The sequence below is a fragment of the Cryptomeria japonica genome, chromosome 9, assembly GCF_030272615.1.
Source record: "Cryptomeria japonica chromosome 9, Sugi_1.0, whole genome shotgun sequence".
NCBI classification, from domain to species: domain Eukaryota; kingdom Viridiplantae; phylum Streptophyta; class Pinopsida; order Cupressales; family Cupressaceae; genus Cryptomeria; species Cryptomeria japonica.
This window is the reverse complement of record NC_081413.1, coordinates 309,040,620-309,061,199: the sequence shown is the minus strand read 5'-3', so window position 1 is coordinate 309,061,199 and position 20,580 is coordinate 309,040,620.

The following is a 20,580-nucleotide window of genomic DNA, read 5'->3' as shown; positions in this document are numbered from 1 at the left end:
TCAAATACACTTGGACTAATAGAAGAAGTGGTGAGAATTTGATTTAGGTTAGACTTGATAGTGCTCTCCTTTCCTTAGATTGGTTTAACCTTCATGACTGCTCTTTATCTTCTCACATAAGGGTAGGATCAAATCACTACCCAATAACCTTTATGGATAAAGAAAAGAATAGAAGGAGACATTTCTCTTATAGATTTGAAAAGATGTGGACTAGACACCCAGATCTGGAAAGTAAGATTAAGGACTGGTGGTAGGTCAGTATTGAAGGAAATGCCATATACAAAGTGGTCAAAAGCTGAAGATTATTAAAGATAATGTTAAGAAGTGGAGTAAGGAATGCTTTGGGAATATCTTTACCTCAAAAGCTACAACCCTCTTAGAGCTCAAGGAAATCCATGATGAGATACAAAATAATTGTTACACTAATACGTCTAGAGATACTGAAGATGCTATTCTTATGAGATATCATGATATTATAGCTAAAGAGGAAACCTATTGGAAACAAAGATCAAGAAATGTCTGGTTGAAGGAAGGGGATAGGAATACTAAATACTTCCATATGTCCACCTTAAGACATAAGGCCATTAACAAAATTGTTCAGATTAAAGTGAATGGTAGATGTGTTGTAGAAGATGATTCCATGAGCAGGGTTGCTATGTAATTTTTCTCCAATTTACTTTCTATGGATCAGAATTTGGATACACAGGCCCAAAGGGACCTCCTGGACAATATACCTACCATTTTAGGGGATGATCAGAATGCTCACTTGACTGCCATCCCTTCTGATGATGAAATTCTGATAGCTATCAACTCCTTTGAGGGCAACAAGGCCCCAAGTCCGGATGACTTTCCCATGTTCTTCTTTCAAATGTACTGGCATATTATTGGAGATGATGTTACCAGAGCTGTGAAAGAGTTTTTTGGTGCTAGAAATTTTTTGAAAGAAGTTAATGGTACTTTTATTGCTCTTATCCCCAAAAAGATGGGGGTTGACTCAATGGATCTCTTTAGACCTATTAGTCTATGCAACTCTCTTTATAAGATAATCTCCAAGGTTCTTACCTCTAGAATTCTTAAGTTGCTCCCCTCCATCATTTCACCTCAGCAAAGTGGTTTTGTCCCGGGTAGAAATTTTTTGGATTCAATCATCTCTATCCATGAAAATATCCACTCTTTGTCTTTCTCTAAAAAAGAAAGTTTTTTTTTTTGAAGCTTGACCTCTGTAAAGCCTATGATAGAGTGGATTGGGATTTTATGATGGATGTTCTCTCTACTTTTGGCTTCAGCTCCACAAGTGTTAGCCTTATCAGGCAACTTATCTCTTTGGCTTCTTTCTCTATTTTAATGAATGGATATCCTTCTCCTTTCTTTAAAGCTTCTAGAGGTCGCAGGAAGGGGGATCCTCTATCCCCAGTTATCTTTATCATTATGGCAGAATGTCTGGGGAGATGTATTGGAAAGCTAGTTGAGAAAAGGGAGTTTTGTGGTTTGAATCCTTCTTCGGTGGATCAAATATGTTCCCATCAACAGTTTGTTGATGACTCTATAATAATGGGGAAAGCTACAGTGAATGATTCTAGAAGATTAAAAAAGGCTTTGGATAACTATGGAGATGCCACTGGTCAACTTATAAACTGGTCTACAAGCTTTGTTTATTTTATCAATACCCTAGAGAGAAGGAGGATTAAAATTAGTAATATTCTGGGTTGTCAAATTGGTAGTCTGCCTACTTCTTACTTGGGGCTCTCCATATGCCATGATCCTCTGGATACTTTTTGAGAAACCTTGGTGGATAAATTCCACAAGAAGTTGTCTGGTTAGAAGGGTTCTCTTCTTAGTCAAGCAGGTAAGTTTCAATTGTTGAAATCCACTCTTCAAAGTATTCCTCTCTACGCCATCAGTCTATTTAGGATTCCTGCTAAGTATGCGGAGGCCATTGAAAAGATTTAGAGATCTTTTTTATGGATAGGGGTTGAGGAGAAGAAGAGAATGAACTTGATTGCGTGGGAGAAGGTCTGCAAGCCTATAAATAAAGGAGGTCTGGACCTTAGAAGAATAAGAGACATAAATGAGTTCCTTATGGCCAAGCAGATTTGGAGAGGATATAGAAATCAAGTAGAGTGGAAAATGATATGGGATAACAATATAAAAGTCAATGTCTGACACTTCAAAGCTTCCTCAAAGTGGAGATTATCCCAATTGGATCCAATATTTGGAAAAATGTCTCTAGAACAAGAGACTTAATTGTCAAAGGTGCAAAATGGAAATTGGGGAAACAAAATCTTATCCAATTCTGGGATGACCCTTGGCTTCTGGAGATCCCTTTGAATGAAAACCCTGAGTGGAATAGATTTCAGAACCAATGCAAGGAAAGATTTGGAACCAAGGTGGAGGATTACTAGAAAGATGGATAGTGGAAGGACTTATCTCAGGTGGACCAGTCTTTGGGTAGTTTGAATAAAGGCATGAACTCTATGGTGAGGGTTGAAGAAGAAGACCATTTAATTTGGAAATTCACAGCTAGTGGTACTTTTACAGTGGCTTCTATGTATCAGCAATAGTTCTACAACATGGAAAGCCCATGTTGGGCTAACGCATGGGTGAAAGGCCTCACCCCTAAGATAAACATTTTCTTCTAGACAACCCTTCAAGATTAAATTCTTACTACTAAGAATATCAGAAAAAGAGGTATTAATATGCCTAGTTTTTGTATTCTTTGTAAGCAGAATGAGGAGACTATAAATCATATGCTCTTTCATTTCTCTTTCTCTGCTGATGTCTGGGGAAGTTGTCTGGATCACTTCAAAGTTAGTTGGGGTTTCCCCAAGTTGATTCAGGAGATTTTCAATTCTTGGCATCATCCTTTAAGAAATAAATCCACAACCTTATTATGGAAAATTGCTTTACCTCACATGTGTTAGGGCATATGGAAAGAGAGAAATGATAGAGTTTTTAGAGAAAAAACTACTAAGGCTAAAATTGTGTTTGAAAAAATAAGAAGTATAGTGGAAAATATGAATATCATAGGCGGTATTGATAATCCTCAAGATAAGGATGATCAATTTATCTACAAAAAGTGGAGATTAAAGGGTCAAGAGTTCTTTCGAATCAATCCTAGAGAGGGTGTGATATGGATCAATCCGCCCAAGGGATGGATGAAAATCAATTTTGATGGGGCCTCAAAGGGTAACTCGGGTGTTACAAGATGTGGAGTGGTGGTAAGGGATGAATGGGGAATATGCAAAATCATAAAATGTATTCCCATAGGAAATCAGACTAATCATGTTGCCGAAGCCATGGCGGCTTGGGATGATCCTTGCCAAGGAAGCTAAATGCACTAAAGTTTGGTGTGAAGGAGACTCTTTAAACATAATCAATTGTTTAAATATGAAATTCCCACCTTCTTGGTCAATTAGTAATGCTATTAAAGCAACTAGGAAAATCAGTGAAGAATTTGAAATGTGTGTGTTTACACGTGTATAGGGAGGCCAACTCCCGCGCTGATTGGGCTGCCAACCTGGCTTGCCAATCGGGAGACATCATTACTAGTTATGGTGAAATGGGGATTGCAAGTGATATGAAATCCCTGCTTAATCAGGACCGGAGCCAAACAAGGCAACATGGTACTTTTAATCATTATTTCTAATGCCCCTTCCACCTTTTTGGATGTAGGGTTTTTATCGAAGATAATGAGCATTTATATAGGTGTCTTATCATTATTATCTGGCACAGACTCTAGGCATTCTTACAGAGTACCCACAAAAACTAGAGGAGAGGTTATCAAGCCGAGAGAAGGAATTGCAAGGAAGGTGCTGGAAAAATGGGAGGTAACAAGAAAATATTCAAACCTACTTCCTGCTCTTACTGGAGAAAGAACAAAGAAGTCTGGGATATCCTTCAGCAGGGGGGTCTGAATGTTTTCATGGAGCGGCTAAGTGGGAAAGACCCCACAATCACTAGCTATTTCATCAAGAACTGGAAAAATGGCAAAATCCTTATTGGATCCCAGATGATGAATGTTGATGAAGAGGTCATTGCCAAGGCCACAGGGATGACTACTGAGGGAATGAAATTTTATAGGGACCGAGGCATATTAGATAAAGCAGCAGATAAGTTTCCTGTCACAGATGAAGAGAGGAGAAAGATTATTAAAATTGACAACTCCTAACATGCTCCAAAGAGAATTTGTAGGCCATGGAGATTTGTTTTATTCGCTTCTATTGCATACATTACCTTAGATGGTAGGTTTACCAGAGCCTACGGGCATCACTTTGTTTTACTCAACCATTTCCGTCATGGGGAAAAGGTGAGCCTACCCTATTACCTAGCATGCTCAATGGATCATACTATAAAGGAGGTTCAGAAGGACCCTAAAGGCGACCATGCCCTCCACCAGGGGCTTATGGTCCTGGTTTATAAAATGCTTAAGGGGAAGTGCATTGAAAAGCCTATTAAAGGCAAAAATGCAAGAGATGAGACAATGGAGAGTGAAGCTAGCAGATTTAACTTTGAATAAGAGACCGAGGAAGAATCAGAAGAAACTAGAAAAAAGGGGAGGAATAGGGCCAAGAAGAGAAGGATTATTGTGGAATCAGAAATGTCAGATTTTGAAACTGAATCCTTTGAGAAAAAAATTGTTAAAAAAAAGAAAGGGAAAGCTACTAGAAAGTAGACTCAGAGGAAGAATACTAAAAAGGGTAACAATTCAGACATCAACCAGATTTTGGTTGATTCTGAGGAGGAGGCTGAAGAAAACAAGAAGGTTGAGGGCCAGGATAAAGAAGGGGAGGGTAACCCGGTGATGGGCAATATTGAGGTCGTGAATACCACAAGTCTACAAAAGGAGGATAAAGGGGATAAAAGTGGCAGTGGTGACAATGATACTGTTAAAGCCTTCTATGAGACCATTTCTACCATGGTGAAGGATATCAACAGTTTGAAAACAGATACGCAGGCTATCATAAGAGTTATGGTTGGTGATAAGCCCCTGGCTGAACATGTTAAAGAATTGGTTTCCATTCTGTATAATGCGGAAGCTATTGAATGTATGGTTGGAAAAATCATAGCTATGGAAAAAAATTTCAATGAGATGGGAGATAGAAAGGAAATGAAAAATAAAATGAATGACTTCAGCAGCAGAATTGACAGGTTGGAACTCAACGTCAAGAAGATTGCAGACCAAAATTTCCAAATCCTCAAATCGTCGGTGGACAACATGAACATCCTTATCAACAGGTTTGAGAACAATGCTGAGAAGGATGGTGATAAAGAGAAGCTGGACAAGAAGGGTCATGAAAGGAGGAACAAAGCTAACACAAAGATCAAGGGCGACATCAAAGGTCGTGAGCTGGAGGAACTGAAGACCTCAACGAACAACATGAAACAAATGGTTGTTCATGCTGAGGAAATTATGAATAGTATTTAGGTCTTTGTTGGTGTCCTTGGTTCTGTCTTTTTGCTGTCTCTGTGCTTTCCTTTCGTTGTCTATTCTGGGTTTTTAATGATATGTTATGTTAGTTGACTCCTTTCGGTGGGATCATTTTGTCTTTTTGAAGTGATCAGACACTTTTTTCTAGCAGTTCTGTTCTCCTAGCTTGTACAAGGTTCGGGTACCTTTCAAATACCTGCTTTTACTTAATCAAAACAATATCATGAGTTGCTCTAGGATATGACTAAAATCTAGAGGCAATATAAACAACATTCACAATATCAGGTCTAGTATGAGTTAAGTACAACAATCCACCAATCATTGATTTGTATGTACTTAGATTCACTCTAGGGGATTCATCATCCTTTGACAATTTGCAACTGGTTATCATAGGAGTACAAACATGTTTGTAATTCTCAAGTCCAAATTTATTAAGTAACTCCTTGACATACGTAGTTTGACAAATGAAAATACCTTTATCAGTATAAGTAATCTGCAAACCTAAGAAAACCTTCATCTCACCAATCATAAATATTTGAAATTCATTCTTCATATCATCAGCAAATTTAATGCATAAACTATCTTCTCCTCCAAAAATGATATCATCCATAAAGACTTCAATGATCAACATGTCATCATGTTCAATTTTGTAATATAGGTTACTAGCAACATTACCTTTGCTAAAACCAAGCTTAGAAAGATATTTGTCCAATCAAGCATACCATGCCTTAGGGGCTTGTTTTAGTCCATATAAATCTTTCTTAAATCTACAAACCATGTCCTTATCTTTTGATAAAGAAAATCCATTAGGTTGGTCAATGTAGACTTCCTATTCAAGATCTCCATTCAGAAATGCACATTTGACATCCATTTGATATACTTTAGAGTTCTTGTATGCAACATAAGAAAGAAAAAGTCTTACCACTTCAATTCTTGCAATTGGGGCATAAGTCTCACCATAATTAACTCCTTCCCATGAATAGCCTTTGCAAACCAATCTAGCTTTGTTCCTCACAATTTCACCTTCATCATTCAATTTATTCCTATAAACCCATTTAGTTCCAATAATGTTCTTGTCTTTAGATCTAGGAACTAGTTCCCATGTCTTATTCTTTTCAATCTGATCTAATTCTTCTTCCATTGCTTTTATCCAATTTTCATCTTTACTTGCTTCAATAAATGATTCTAGTTCAATTTGAGAAATCAAACATACCTCTTCAGTAGCTAGCCTTCTCCTAGTCATCACACCATTTCTTTTATCTCCAATGATCTGATCTTTAGAATGATTTAGTTTCACATACCTCAGAGTCTTTGAATTTTCTTGATTTACTGACTCTTTTTGTTGTTCCTTTGTCATAGTTGAGTTTTTTGATGTTACTGGAGTGCTAGGTTCACTATTCTGAGCAGCTTCATGCATTACTTGTTTAGGTATGATAAATTCTTCTTCCGGTCCACAATCATATGATTTGATTTGATTACTACCATGTTCATCCACCTTGACATTTATGCTCTATGTTATCCTATTCAATCTTTTGTTATAACATCTATATTCTTTGATCTTAGTAGAATAACCCTAAATATTCCTTCATTATTTCTAGGATCAAATTTTCCTTATGCATAATCTCTTCTAATGTAACATTTACTTCCAAATTTTTTGAAATATCTAATAATAGGTGTATGACCAAACCATAATTCATTAGGAGCCCATCACTTTTTATGTGTACTTTATTGAAAGTGTATACAACTGTATTGAAAGCTTCCCTTTGATAAATATCAGACAATTTAGCTTCTGTCATCACAGTCCTTTCTGCATCCAATATGGTTATGTTCTTCCTTTCCATCAATCCATTTTGCTGTGGAGTCCTAGGTGCATAAAGTTGTCTTTTGATTCCATTCTTTTCACAAAAGTTGTTGAGTTCACTGGATGTAAACTCACTACCTTGATCTGATCTCAAACACTTTATCTTTAGCCATGTCTCAGTCTCAACCATATCTTTAAAGATTTTGAATTTATCAAAAGCTTCAGAGTTTTCTTTCAAAAATGCTACCCACATCATTTAGGAATAATCATCACTAAGTAACATAAAGTATCTATCACCTTGAAAAATTTTAGTCCTGGCCGATCCACATAGATCAGTATGAATAAGATCAAGAATTTCATTAGATTTATCATGTATGCTTCTAAAAGAAGTTCTGACTTTCTTACCCATTTGACATTCTCTACATACCAAATTATGAGGTTTGACAATTTTGGGCAAATCTCTGACAACTTGTGTTGAGCTGATCTTTACTATGCAATTGGAATTTACATGAAATATCCTCTTATACCATAACCATCTTTCATCAATTTGAGAAATCAAGCAAGACTTCTCACCAAAGTTCAAATGAAAGATACTTCCATTGGTCTGAGTTCTGGAAGCAGTTTCTAATCTAGATCTATTGATGATCTTACATTTTCCATCCTTGAATTATAAATGAAATCCTCTATCCACCATCTGACCTACACTTAAAAGATTATGCTTTAAGTCTTCAACATAATAAACATTATTAGTGTTAGTCTTACCATCCAATGATATTGTTCCCTTGCCTTTGATTATACATACCTTGTTGTCTCCAAATCTGACTAATCCACCATCAAATTCTTGTAGTGATAAAATTTTTCTCTTGTCACCAGTTATGTGATGTAGGCATCCACTGTCTATAACCCATTCATCCTTTTCTTCAATTTTAGAAGCTAAAGCCTTTTCCTCAGTATGAGTTGTTTCAATGACGGGTTCTGGAGATTCATCCTTGATAGCAATAAAAACCCAGTACTTATCAGAGGAAGCTCCATTACCGGTTCCACTCACAGGTTCATCATCATCATCAGTAATACCAAAATCATCATCAACAGCATAATAACATGATTTATCCTTATTCCTTCTGAATCTAGGTATGTTCTGATATTCCAGAGTAGGCTTATAACTCTTCACAAATCTTTCATGATTCCTAGCAGCTCTTTCAGGGCATCTAGAAGCAAAATGACCAATCTTATTACATGAAAAACATTTAAAAGGGGATTTTCCTTCATACTTACTTCTAGGTGGTCCTTTAGGAATTATTATAGAAATCAAGGTTTCCATCTCTTCAAGTTCTCTTTCTTCTCTTTCAATATCCTCCATATCTTTAGCATACATCTCCTTCCAATCTATCTTTTGCTTACCAGAGGTAGATGCTTTAAATGCAGTCTTAGTTTTAGTAGCACTCTGATCTCCAAGTTCCTCAAGCTCAAAAGTAGTCAATTTCCCAAGCAGTGTATCTCTGGTAACATGGGTACTTGACATTGTCTGAAGTTCATTGATTGTAGTAGCCTTCAACTTATAAGCCAGAGGTAGAACTCTCAAAACCTTTGACACTATCTCGTCCTCACTAACTGATCCACCACAACATTTGATTCCCATAACAATCTCATTTACTCTATCCATGAAAGAACTTATCTTCTCATCTTCTTACATCTTCAAAGTTTCATACCTTACCTGGAAACCTTCAAGTTTTGCAATTTTCACAGCTTGGTCGCCTTCATAAAGAGTTTCAAGCTTTGTCCAGATCAGTTTTTATTTCTCTAACTCTATGAAATTCAATAGCTTTTCATTAGATAGGGTGCTTAACAATTCTTCTTTAGCTCTGACATCATTTTCATCCTTCTTCTGTTCATCAATAGGTATCGGTGTTCCAGAATTAGGGTCATGAGGTGTACACCCTTTCTCCACTATCTCCCAAACTTCAGCTCCAAGACATATGAGATGAATCTTCATTCACTCCTTCCATATTTTGTAATTTGTACCATCAAATCTGGGTCTCTCCTTCTGATAGGAATTGAATATAGAACTAGATGTGGTTTCCTTTAGATCTCCTCAAGCTGTTAAGCTTCTATAGAGAGGACCTTTCTCTGATGCCAATTGTTAGACATATCTATTACTGGGAGTAAACTGAGAGGGGGGAGGGGTGAATTAGTTTACCATCAGAAATCAGAACTAATGCATATCAAAACCATTAAACCGAAGCACAAAGAAACTAACACAATGAAAGCACAGTACATATAACACCAATATTTTGATGTGGAAAACCCGATAAAGGGAAAAACCATGGTGGGAAATGAAGAGGATAAAAGACTAGTGAGGTGGATTTAGTTAGAAAACATGCAAGCCAAACATATAATCATATGAAATCAAAGACATCACTCCAAAACACAAAAAACATGAATAAGATGCATATACCTCACAAAACCTTATACCTCTCCCTCGAATTGAGCTTGATGAAGTGAAGGCACCCCTTGGTGATGCTCCTTTTGATTGCTTGATGTGGATGGCTCTCCAATGTTGTGTACAAATGAGATGGATCTTGGAAGATGATGGAGATGAGATGATTAAGGGTGGATGTAGGATGATTTTGACATGATAAAGATGCTAAAAATGACTTTTCTAGGCTCAAAAGGGCAGCATAAGATTACTGAACTTGGAGATGAAGAATGAAGGGATGGAATCCTCAATTTATAGGAAGAGGAGAGGAAGAATGGATGGTTGGGATGGATCCAAGATGAAGGGCTAGGATTTCTTGTGACCTCACACAAGGTCCAAGAAAGGGTGTGGAGACCAAGAGATATGTCTTAAAGGCATTTCTTGTCTCCACACTCCTCAAGGTGCATTGGGAAGACTTCCCAAGGTACCTTGAGAAGAGCAAGGTGCATTGGGAAGGCATCCCAATGTGCCTTGAGAGGAGCAAGGGATGTGACATTCCTTGAAGAATGGGGAGGAGGAATTTAAAATTCTCCAAAGAGGGATAATCATGGGGATTGGAGGAATAAGAAGGAATTAAAAATTCCTTGGGAGAGGAGATGCCTAGAAGATTGTGAGATTTTGAGAATCTCACATTCACCTAGGAAAAGAGCATTAAAAGCTGGTGGTTGGATGGAAGGGACAAGGGGTTGACTTTGTGGCTAATCATGATGATTAGCCACTAGCAACTCATTAGGAGGGGAATTAGAGGAAATGTTAGGTGAGATTAGGATTTGTAGGAGGATTTGACTAGGAGAGAGAATGAGTGGAGGGCATTAAAAATTAGAAGAAAAAGGTTAAGTGAGTTTAGGGAGTTTCTAGAAGAATTTATTAGGTTAATGATGAATTAAGAAGATGATTTGTAGGAATCATGTAGGTTAACTAATTAATTGAAATTAATTAGCTAAGAGGAAGATTTGTGAGGATTTAATTTTTTAGAAGAATAAAGAAAGGGATTGATTTATTAAATAAATCAGTCATATACTATAGTGACATTATTAATTATATTTAATTAATATTAAGGAGAATTTGAATTAACATAATTAATTAATTAATTATGTGAGGAATTAAAAATAATTAAAAATAATTATTTTTAAGTGTCTACAGGAAAACCTACCTTCTACAATAGTATGTGAAATTACAATGGGGATTGCATTTGCAATCAAGCCAATCGCCTAGAGCTTACTGCTCATCACAAAAAGAAGTCTCACTGACTTACAAAAACATTGGACTACAATCCAGAAAGAATGATCTGTGAAAGTAGCATCTCCTAATGCTTGATACAATTTTGCTTAAGAATAGGATGTCTTCCCTACAATATAAAAACCTTCACCAAATTATATATCACTATTCACACATAAACCTTCCTCTGATAATGCAGACATAACCATCGATCCCATCCATCCATCGATATACAAATTTCATGAATCAGTCACCTATAAATACAGATCATCAACCTTATTGACAAGGTCGGCTAAAACCTAAACCCATAAATCCATAATAACAAAAATTATATTACATGGTATCAACGAACCAATATTATAATTTACATTAAATAGAATGGACCTAAATCAAGTAACCAAATAGTTCAATCCGCCAAAAATTCCGCTAAGACCAAAATCCAACATTCTTCACCAACAGGTAGAAACCCTTAGTGAAGTAACACAAAAAGTTTAACCAGATCCAAATAAGACCACCATAATAGCACACCAGCCAAATAAAAGTCACCAAACACTCGGAACATGACCAAGGAGCACCTTTAGCATGATAGAAATCGATTCCATAAGGTGGACCAAAATTGTCTGACCAAAACACTAAATATCACATATTGGTAAAGCTAACCGATACTGGGAAATACCAACTAGGAACATAAGTGATAGTTAATGGAGCACCAAAACATGAACCAACAGAATATATCAAACAAATAACCATCTAGAGTAAGCATCTAAAACTGATTCCAGAGATTTGATCATACCAAATTAGAATCATAGCCAAAACCAAGATGATCACCAAGACTATTCGGGATAGGTCCAACCGGGATAGCCTCCAACCGGGATACAGTGTTGACATCAATGACAACACTTAAATAAATCCAAAATATTTCCAACACTTTATCAATTATGGTTTGAGAAATTTTAATATAATATTTACCAATATCCTCATATTCCATTAATCTGGATATTGTTTTCAACATTTTTAGCCTTTGGGTCCTCTGAAGTAATTTCCACTCTATATTATTATCAGGCATCCTGAATGGTAGAATTTCTCTTCTTTGGTAATGAATATTCCAACCAAGATGGTGTTCTTGTCAAATTTGTTTGAGAAGACATACCAGGGGTTAAAAAATTAAGAGCTCTGCTCAAAGGAGAGGCCTTGTTAGTCTTCTGCTGACCAAATAAAAACCCTGGGGAGGTCTTGTCTCTTTGAGATCCTATTGATAGTTCATATTCTTCTAGATGATTTGTATTTAGAATATGCACTTCACCATATTTCTCCTTATGTTGTGAATCACCTAAATTTGTTAAAGGACCACCTCTACATGTCTTCTCAGGTGTTTTATTTTTATTGGGATCTTCCCCGCTTCCTCTACTAACACCTCTTGGTACTACATGTTAAAATGAAGGTAGATTCCAATTAGCTATTTAGGCTACAATATTAGGGAAAGACATTTTACTCATTGATGCAACTTCTTTAGTGTTTTTATTTGCACTATCTCCATTTATAATGTCTGCCAAAATACCCTAGAGAAACTAACCATCTAATATGAAAATAGAGATAATTTGTTTTTACACCACTTAATACAACATATACAATCAACTACCCATATGCATATAACATTCATTAACATGATATACAATTAACCATCATGAACACAATTACAAGAGAACATAATGCAAGTGAAAATAAATACAATACATCAATAACATTCCCTAGGGTATCTCAACGTCATTACCTATAACATCCTCAAGAACATATCAACCTAAGCATACATCACGTTTACTACCACAATCTAGAGCATTCCAAATGACTAATACTATCTCTTTTCATGCACACATAAGAATCCTTCACTAATCTAATTATCATGATTTCTATTCATCAATAATACAAATCCCATATAACCCATATGATTCATTTTAAGAGCACCAATGACAAATGTTCCTGTTCCCAAGCTCTTGTTAAACATCCTAACATCATTATACCATTTCCAATACCAATTACCACATTATTAATCCATTTTGTTAAACATCGTAATCATTCACACAACACTAAGTGTATATCCATAGAATCAATTCCTTTATTAAGCATTATCCAAGTTGCCACATTACATTTTATTACAAGTATTAGAATCATGACCTAATGTATTATCTATCATTATATGCACATCAACCATTTACATCAAGGAGAATAGATCTCAACTACATATACAATTAAATCATAAATTCTATAATATATGAATGGCACATGAATCATATTACAATAATATACTACAAGAATCCATTCATGAGCTACAACGAAAGGATCCACATCCACGTGCAAGGGAAACCAATTAAGAACATCCCAATGGAAGAAGGCATCAAACCACCCAACCATGTGGAACCATAGGAACCACCCCCCATGCTAGGATATGACACAAGATCCTACACACAGTCTAGATCTAGGATGACACATAACAACCAAATGATGCAACTAAAATCATAACACAAGGCTAACTCAACGTTCAAGGTAAACATAAGAACTCCAACACAAAATATTCAAAGGCAACTTGCAAATCAAGACTCAAGGTAATAGGACCTACATGTAGGGAAAGAGTGTCATCACATGTAGCCACCATAGGAACTTGGGAACCTATCCCGAAATCCATGATACTCATGCAGAGCCATCTCAACCTTTGAGGATATCTAGGGAGTTTGACTTACCTAGATCACCAAGGTCTACCCAACCATTCTCGGATCCATAAATCACCCTAGAGATATGGGTTGAGGCCACAAATCCATTTCTTATCTTATTAAGGCGATTTACCTCTACCCATCCCATTATGATTAATTATTTATGTTATCACTTGATTACAAGGTAAACTTCCCATGAAATATTCTGGCGGTCTAGACCCTGGGTAACCTAGCAGTCTAATCTTCATGACCCCAGTCACCCACTTGGAAGCCTACTGATGTAGAGAGAGATCAACTCTAGAACTCTCCCTAAGGATTAAATCAACTCAAGGAGACACATCAAAGGATCCTCTACATGCTAGGTGATTCAAAACCAAACTCAACTCAACACACCCAACCAAGGATAACATCAAAATGGTTTGTTCCAACACCTCTATTGGTCTTAACACATCCCAAAAACCATAAGACAAGGTTCTACACACCCCCAAACTCAGACTCAAACTCATAAACCAAACTTGCTCTTCTAGGCTCTATTCCTTGTAGCCTCCAAATCGGGTATTTTCAACTTTTCTCCAAATCATCCCAAAACACTTGACAAAAAAATTACATATTTAGACACCCATTTGGATGTTACACAATATATCAGAAAACCAATATAGGTTGTTTTGGACAGACCCTTTGCTGTCCTCAAATGTGCCCCTTTTTAGCCTTAAAAACCACCCACTTTACAAAGGAAGTACCAACAAAACTTAACACCAGATTAAACCCTTTTTTAAAGTCTCTTATTATGTTCCCAAACCAAGGATTTTTCAGGTCTTAGGTCTTGGTTGCACTCCTAGATACCCAAACACCCAAAAACCTCACTAAATCACCCTTTTCCCTAGGGCTTTCTAGAAATATCACTTCCAATCACTTCCAAGGCTCAAAAAAAGTTCAAACACCTTTAAAATGGTGTTTCTAGACACTTCAATGCATAAAATACCCCCCTTGTTCAATTAGATTCTCTGCTGCTACACTCTAGCCTTCATTTTCACTCATTTCCAGTCACTTTTCTTCAACTTTCATGCAACTTTCATGGTGTACACCTGCACTCTTCACTCCTTCCTGTCAATCATGGGTTAGTAAACTATTGTACATGTTATTTGGCATCCATCCTATGAGAATCAGACCTGTACATTCATAGGATGGATCCTTACATGCTTGGAAATTCACAAATTAGTGAAAAAATCACTGTCTTTTCTGGGACAGTCAGCAATAAATAAAAATATGATACTTTCAAGACTTCAAAAATGCACTCAATACATCAAAGGAATAACCAATAAACCCCCAATGTACAGCAATGATGATCCCTTAGCCTTTCAATGCAAAGAAAGCATGAAAAAACAAGGATTTGACAGCAAATAAAGAGTTTTTTAATTAATTTTCTGAGATAGTCCGTACAAGTCCGTACCAGCATCATCCAACCACACAAAAATTACTTTAGAGACTTTATAAGACCTTCCCCAACCAACTCCAACCAATCTCCAACTAATCCAAGTGATTAAAATGTCAAAACAACTCTAAAACTTATTTCCCACCAAAACTGGAACTAGTTGTTGAAATTCAAAATTTGAATTTCTAATACTTTTAATCAACTAAAACCTATCCCATTCAACTTATTTTGACATAATAAGATCATTAAATCACAATAAACTCCTATCCAACCTATCTAGACTCCATCATCCTATTACATTGCATTTTGGTCCTTAGGCCTTTATCAGGACCTTTAGGACTTTTACATAATTTATTGAATTCAACATTACAATAGGCCATTATAGGCTTCAAAACATTCCAATTGACCTCTAGAGATGTCATATCACTCTCCTTAGTCCTTGGTGTCCTCCTTTGTTCATTTGCCCTCCTGGATGCTCCGACATCACCTACTCCCCCTAACATGCACCTAGACCTTAGGATGATAACAATGCACAACACATAAACAAGGGCTCTCAAATAATCTAATAGGATAACCAAGGTTTATCAATCAATATAAACCCATGAAACATGAATAGCATATGTCTTCAAATTTATCAACAAAATGGAACACACATCATGCCCACAATACCAACCAAAATGAGCCAAAGAATAATAACAAAATGCATAACACATCTTGGAAAATTGCCAAAAGGCGTAAGCCATTTTTTATTAAAACCAAAAATACAATGGTTCAATTAAATCAACAACAGTCCTGGATTACCTCAGGACACTCAAACAACATCAAAATAAGCCTCTGGTAAAAGGACATAACCAAAAACATTAGATCAGAGTGGTGAAAACTTCCAAAACACTGTTACAAGATCATTTAGCGCATCTGACAAGCATAATAGCGCATCTGATAGATAGATTCATGCATATACATCTTTGTATAACATATACACTTAATAAAACAACATGAATAATGAATTAGTGCATACAGTTAATAGTAGCGCATTCGATAGACAAAATAGCACATACATGACCTAGATTAGCGCATACAATAAATAAAATAGCGCATATAAAATCCAGATTAGCGCATATGACTTTTAGCACATACGCACAGGTGGAAAGCAAAATTTGACAAGGCAAAATAATTTTTTTGAGAACTTAATGGAAGCCAAAATCATAACCAAACGAGATGCCAAGGCAAATAGAAACCAAGGGAACACATTAAACCAAGAATTAACCAATACAAAAAGATAAATTTGAATTCATAGAAGAGGACTCCTAGTAGAATAAAAGACTAATAAATGCTCATAGGGTAACATTACAACTCTCCCAGACTCAAAATAAAAAATAAAAATTCCATCTTAATACAATCATAGATAGTCCACCCACATAGATAATGCAATCCAACTATCAATAGACACAAGATTCGCAAAGGCAATGCCAAAAAATATATATAGAAAAACAACTTCATATAAATAAATATTTCCCCCCCAAACTATATAATAAACCATATAATTAAACTATATTTAACCTCAATAATATTTTACCTAGAATTTTCCAAATCAATCTTTTCGAATACACCATGCAGACAATCTTTTCCAGGAAATAAAACTTGTAGAGACGAATATCACCAACCTGGAAAAACTAGAAGTAATGAAAATGAATCCAATGAAGCGCAAAATCTCAATCCAAAACCAAGCCAAGCAATATCGAATCTAGATCTCCAGCCAAGAATGAAATTCACATATGAAAACTCAAGAATAGCTAACCTGACAAAATGCACAGGCGACCGATTAAATAGAAAATCAAAACCAAACTATACAAAAATGACAGCCAATTAAAATAAACAATTAAAATATATTTCTTACCAACCCTTCTCAAAAACCAAGGTAAGATTAATAAAATATTATTTAATTAACTTACTCAATAATTCAGCCAATAGAATAAAAGGATAGGTAGAGAGAATACATTAATTAACCCAAAAGGGTAAAATGAGAAATAATAATATTATATTCAACCAATGATAAAATAAACCATGGGCATAATTAGTTATAAAAGCCCATTAATAAAATAACCAAAAGATATAAACAAATACCCACATTAATATAAAAACCACAAATAGATAATAAATAATCCTTGGTATTAAATCATTAAATTAAATATAAAACCAAAGGATAAAATAATAATAATAATCTCTCATTAAATTATTACTAAATGTTTTTGTTTTTGATTAAGGAAAAACAGGTTTTAAGGGACCCGAAACCCACTTACATATCAAAAAGAAAAGCATTAGAGAAGCAAGAAAGGACAGAATGAAGAAAGAAAGGCAGCAAAAGATCAGCACAAAAGACAACAGCCAAAGAAAAGTACAAAAAAAGACCAACAAGATACTGGCACACCTAAAACAAAACTAGAACATCTAGGTGAAAATATTTACGGTCTCCTCAACATCCTTGACAAGCATCACCATTGCATTTGCTGCCTCTTTAAGGTCTTTGCTTTCCTACACCTGTTGATTACCTTTAGCCTTCATCATTAACAATCACAGTATCTTTGTTTTGCTTATCCTTCTCCAGGCAGGCAACCATCACATTCATATTTTGGGAAGTCACCTTCATCATAGCCAAGCTATGCTCCATGATTTTCCTCAGAGCACTCTCGATTTTTTAAACCCTATTGTTTATCAGTTCATAATCAGACTCACCCTTTTCTTTGAGAGTCCTCACAGCATCCTCCAGGTGCTTCACATCTCCCTTTATGATCTCACCCTCCGACCAGTCAGGAATATCTTTTTCATCCTCTGCTTTAGTATTATCCTCAAAATTTTCATCTTTTCCTTTATCATTAATATCCTTAACCACATTATCAATTTTGAGCTCCAGCTCTCTTTGTTTTTCCTGAATGTTGGTAATATTATCAACCACCCACTTCTGGAACTTAAACATTCCCAGAGAGCTGTTTCTAACAACATTCATAATAGTATCCGCATCCTCCATGTCTTGGGCAAAATCCTCAGGCCTAGGGTTGCCCTCCTCTATATTAATATCAACTATTTTATTTTATTTATTATAAACTATGTAAATCATTAATTTAATTTAACATTATTAAACTATATAAACTCAATTAATTAATTAATAATTAAACCAATAATCATAACATTTCAATAACATATAACATAAATGAACATGCAAGTGAAGAGAATCACAACATCATATCATGCTCACAATGAGTGATATGACATTGTCTCTATCACAAATACACTTAGAAGATAGTCACAACAATCAAGCACAATCATAAACATCATTGTATCCAATATAATCATGATATAGGGTTAGTACATCATAAAATATCATCAAATCACCATACACAATTATAAATCACACAAATAAGATGAGTGCATAAAGATCATCAATTAAGAGTCCATCATTATAATAATCTATGAATATCATCATCCTCATGAAATCATAATGTCAAGTGCAAATATAATATGTATATCATCAATAATGAAGCCTCTATATCATAAGTAAATCCATAAACACCTATCAAGAGAATCTCAAAATAGTCTATGCTATCACAATATAGTCTATCGAAGCACAAAAAGGAAATATGAATTAGGGAGGGGCACTGCACCATTTTTATTAGCTACCAATTCTTGTGTTCTTCTCAAGACAACACCAATCCTAGTTTGTAAATAACCATGTTCCCTTAAACTCCAATCAATACAAACAATTGGTGAACCATGAATTTGTGAATAATAAATTGAATCAACTAAGTTAGACTCATTATCATTAATGCTAGAGACATCCCAACCAAGTATATACAATACAATCTGTTTGATAGTGAGTCTCATCGAACTCCTTATTCTTACTTCATATTTGTTTGCACAATTAGCCCATAAAACTTCTAGGTGAGGAACATGTTGCAATGATGAACTAAAACACAAGTTAATGTTGATATAATCCCGATTATCAAAGAAAATATTCTCTCATACATGGAATAATTATATTTAACAATTGCTCTCTCCAATTCAAAGAATTAGACCGTGAATAGTAAGAATACAATCCTAACTTAATAGGAAAAGAGTAACCAGATTTATTTCTCTGAGAACAAATTTTATTCACTTCAAGTATTTGCCTGCATACTTCAATTAAAACAAATTTATCCTTAGGGTACCTAGGCAATTTTTGAGGTAACCCATCATAGTCGACTATCCAAATTTTTTTGAACCTTCTATATTGAATAATATAACTTCCATAGGTGTTAATTAAATTTTTGGCTTTAGGAGAGATTCTTTGGCCAATATCTCCCTACAATTTTGTCACCAATCTCATGGTAAACACATCATTTACCCTCCTGAAGGTCCTATAGCTATTTTTTAATTGAATCCTTGGATAATAATTATATATTTGAATGTTATCATTGAATTCGTGCACATGAAACAACACAAGCCATGGAGGCGTAGTATCTAAGGCATATAACATGTAGGAATACATGTATAAGGTCTTATGAATTAGAAAACTAGTCAAGGCAAAGTGCAACTAGCCCGAAATCAAACTAGCCCAATCTAGTTGAAACTCCCTGACACAAATTACTTGTGCAAATAAATATATCCAGTCCTCAAAATCACGAGCCTTCTGATTCCCATGCAACTTGTATAATAACACTATAATATGCACAATTTCATCTTTAACGTGTGATTTATGTAAACTTCTAGGCAAATGAGACCCTCCCTCCTTTGGAACTTCTATCCATTCCTTTACAATAACATTTTTATTAAATTTCTTCTTCTCAGAGAAATAGATGCGAGAGAAAGTAAAATCTGAGATTGCGTATTATTCTCTTCCTAACAGCTTTAAACTAGCACTAATGGCATCTCTATCTATCATGATCAACATGTGTTCATTAGAAGTCCTGATCTCCCTGGTCTCTGGATTTTAGTGATTGATTCATTCTAAAACTAGGTCCATACATTTAACTAAAATAAAAAAATTGTGTTACTTAAACTAGACCACATTCTATCAATTTTTGGGGTAATTGGGTGCATATTGGAATCATCAATTCTTCTTTGAAATACTCTAGGTTAACATGCACTAGTTTTGTGTCCCCAAAGTTGGGTAATTGAATTTATGGTGATGTTAGTTGCTCATACCTTTGGTAACTATACCTCATTTTATACTTTATCTAAAGAGAAAGAAAGCGACAATTTTTCAAAAAATTTCGACAACACCTCCTCTTAATTTGTCACTTTCCAAGTGTGCAAATAGTAGAAATGTACAACTAATTGTTAGGAATGAAAGAGTTGAACTCATTGTTTTGATCTTGTTGTCAGCAGTTGGTGCTCTCCTTGGAATTTCTACTTATCGTTTCTTTTTGGTCCTCAATAAAACCCTTCCTTTGTTCTTCACCAATTTGTTTGTTAACAAATGGGGTTCAAAATGCTATCGATAACTATATGTATGTTTTTTCATTAATAACCTTTGCCCCATTTGTA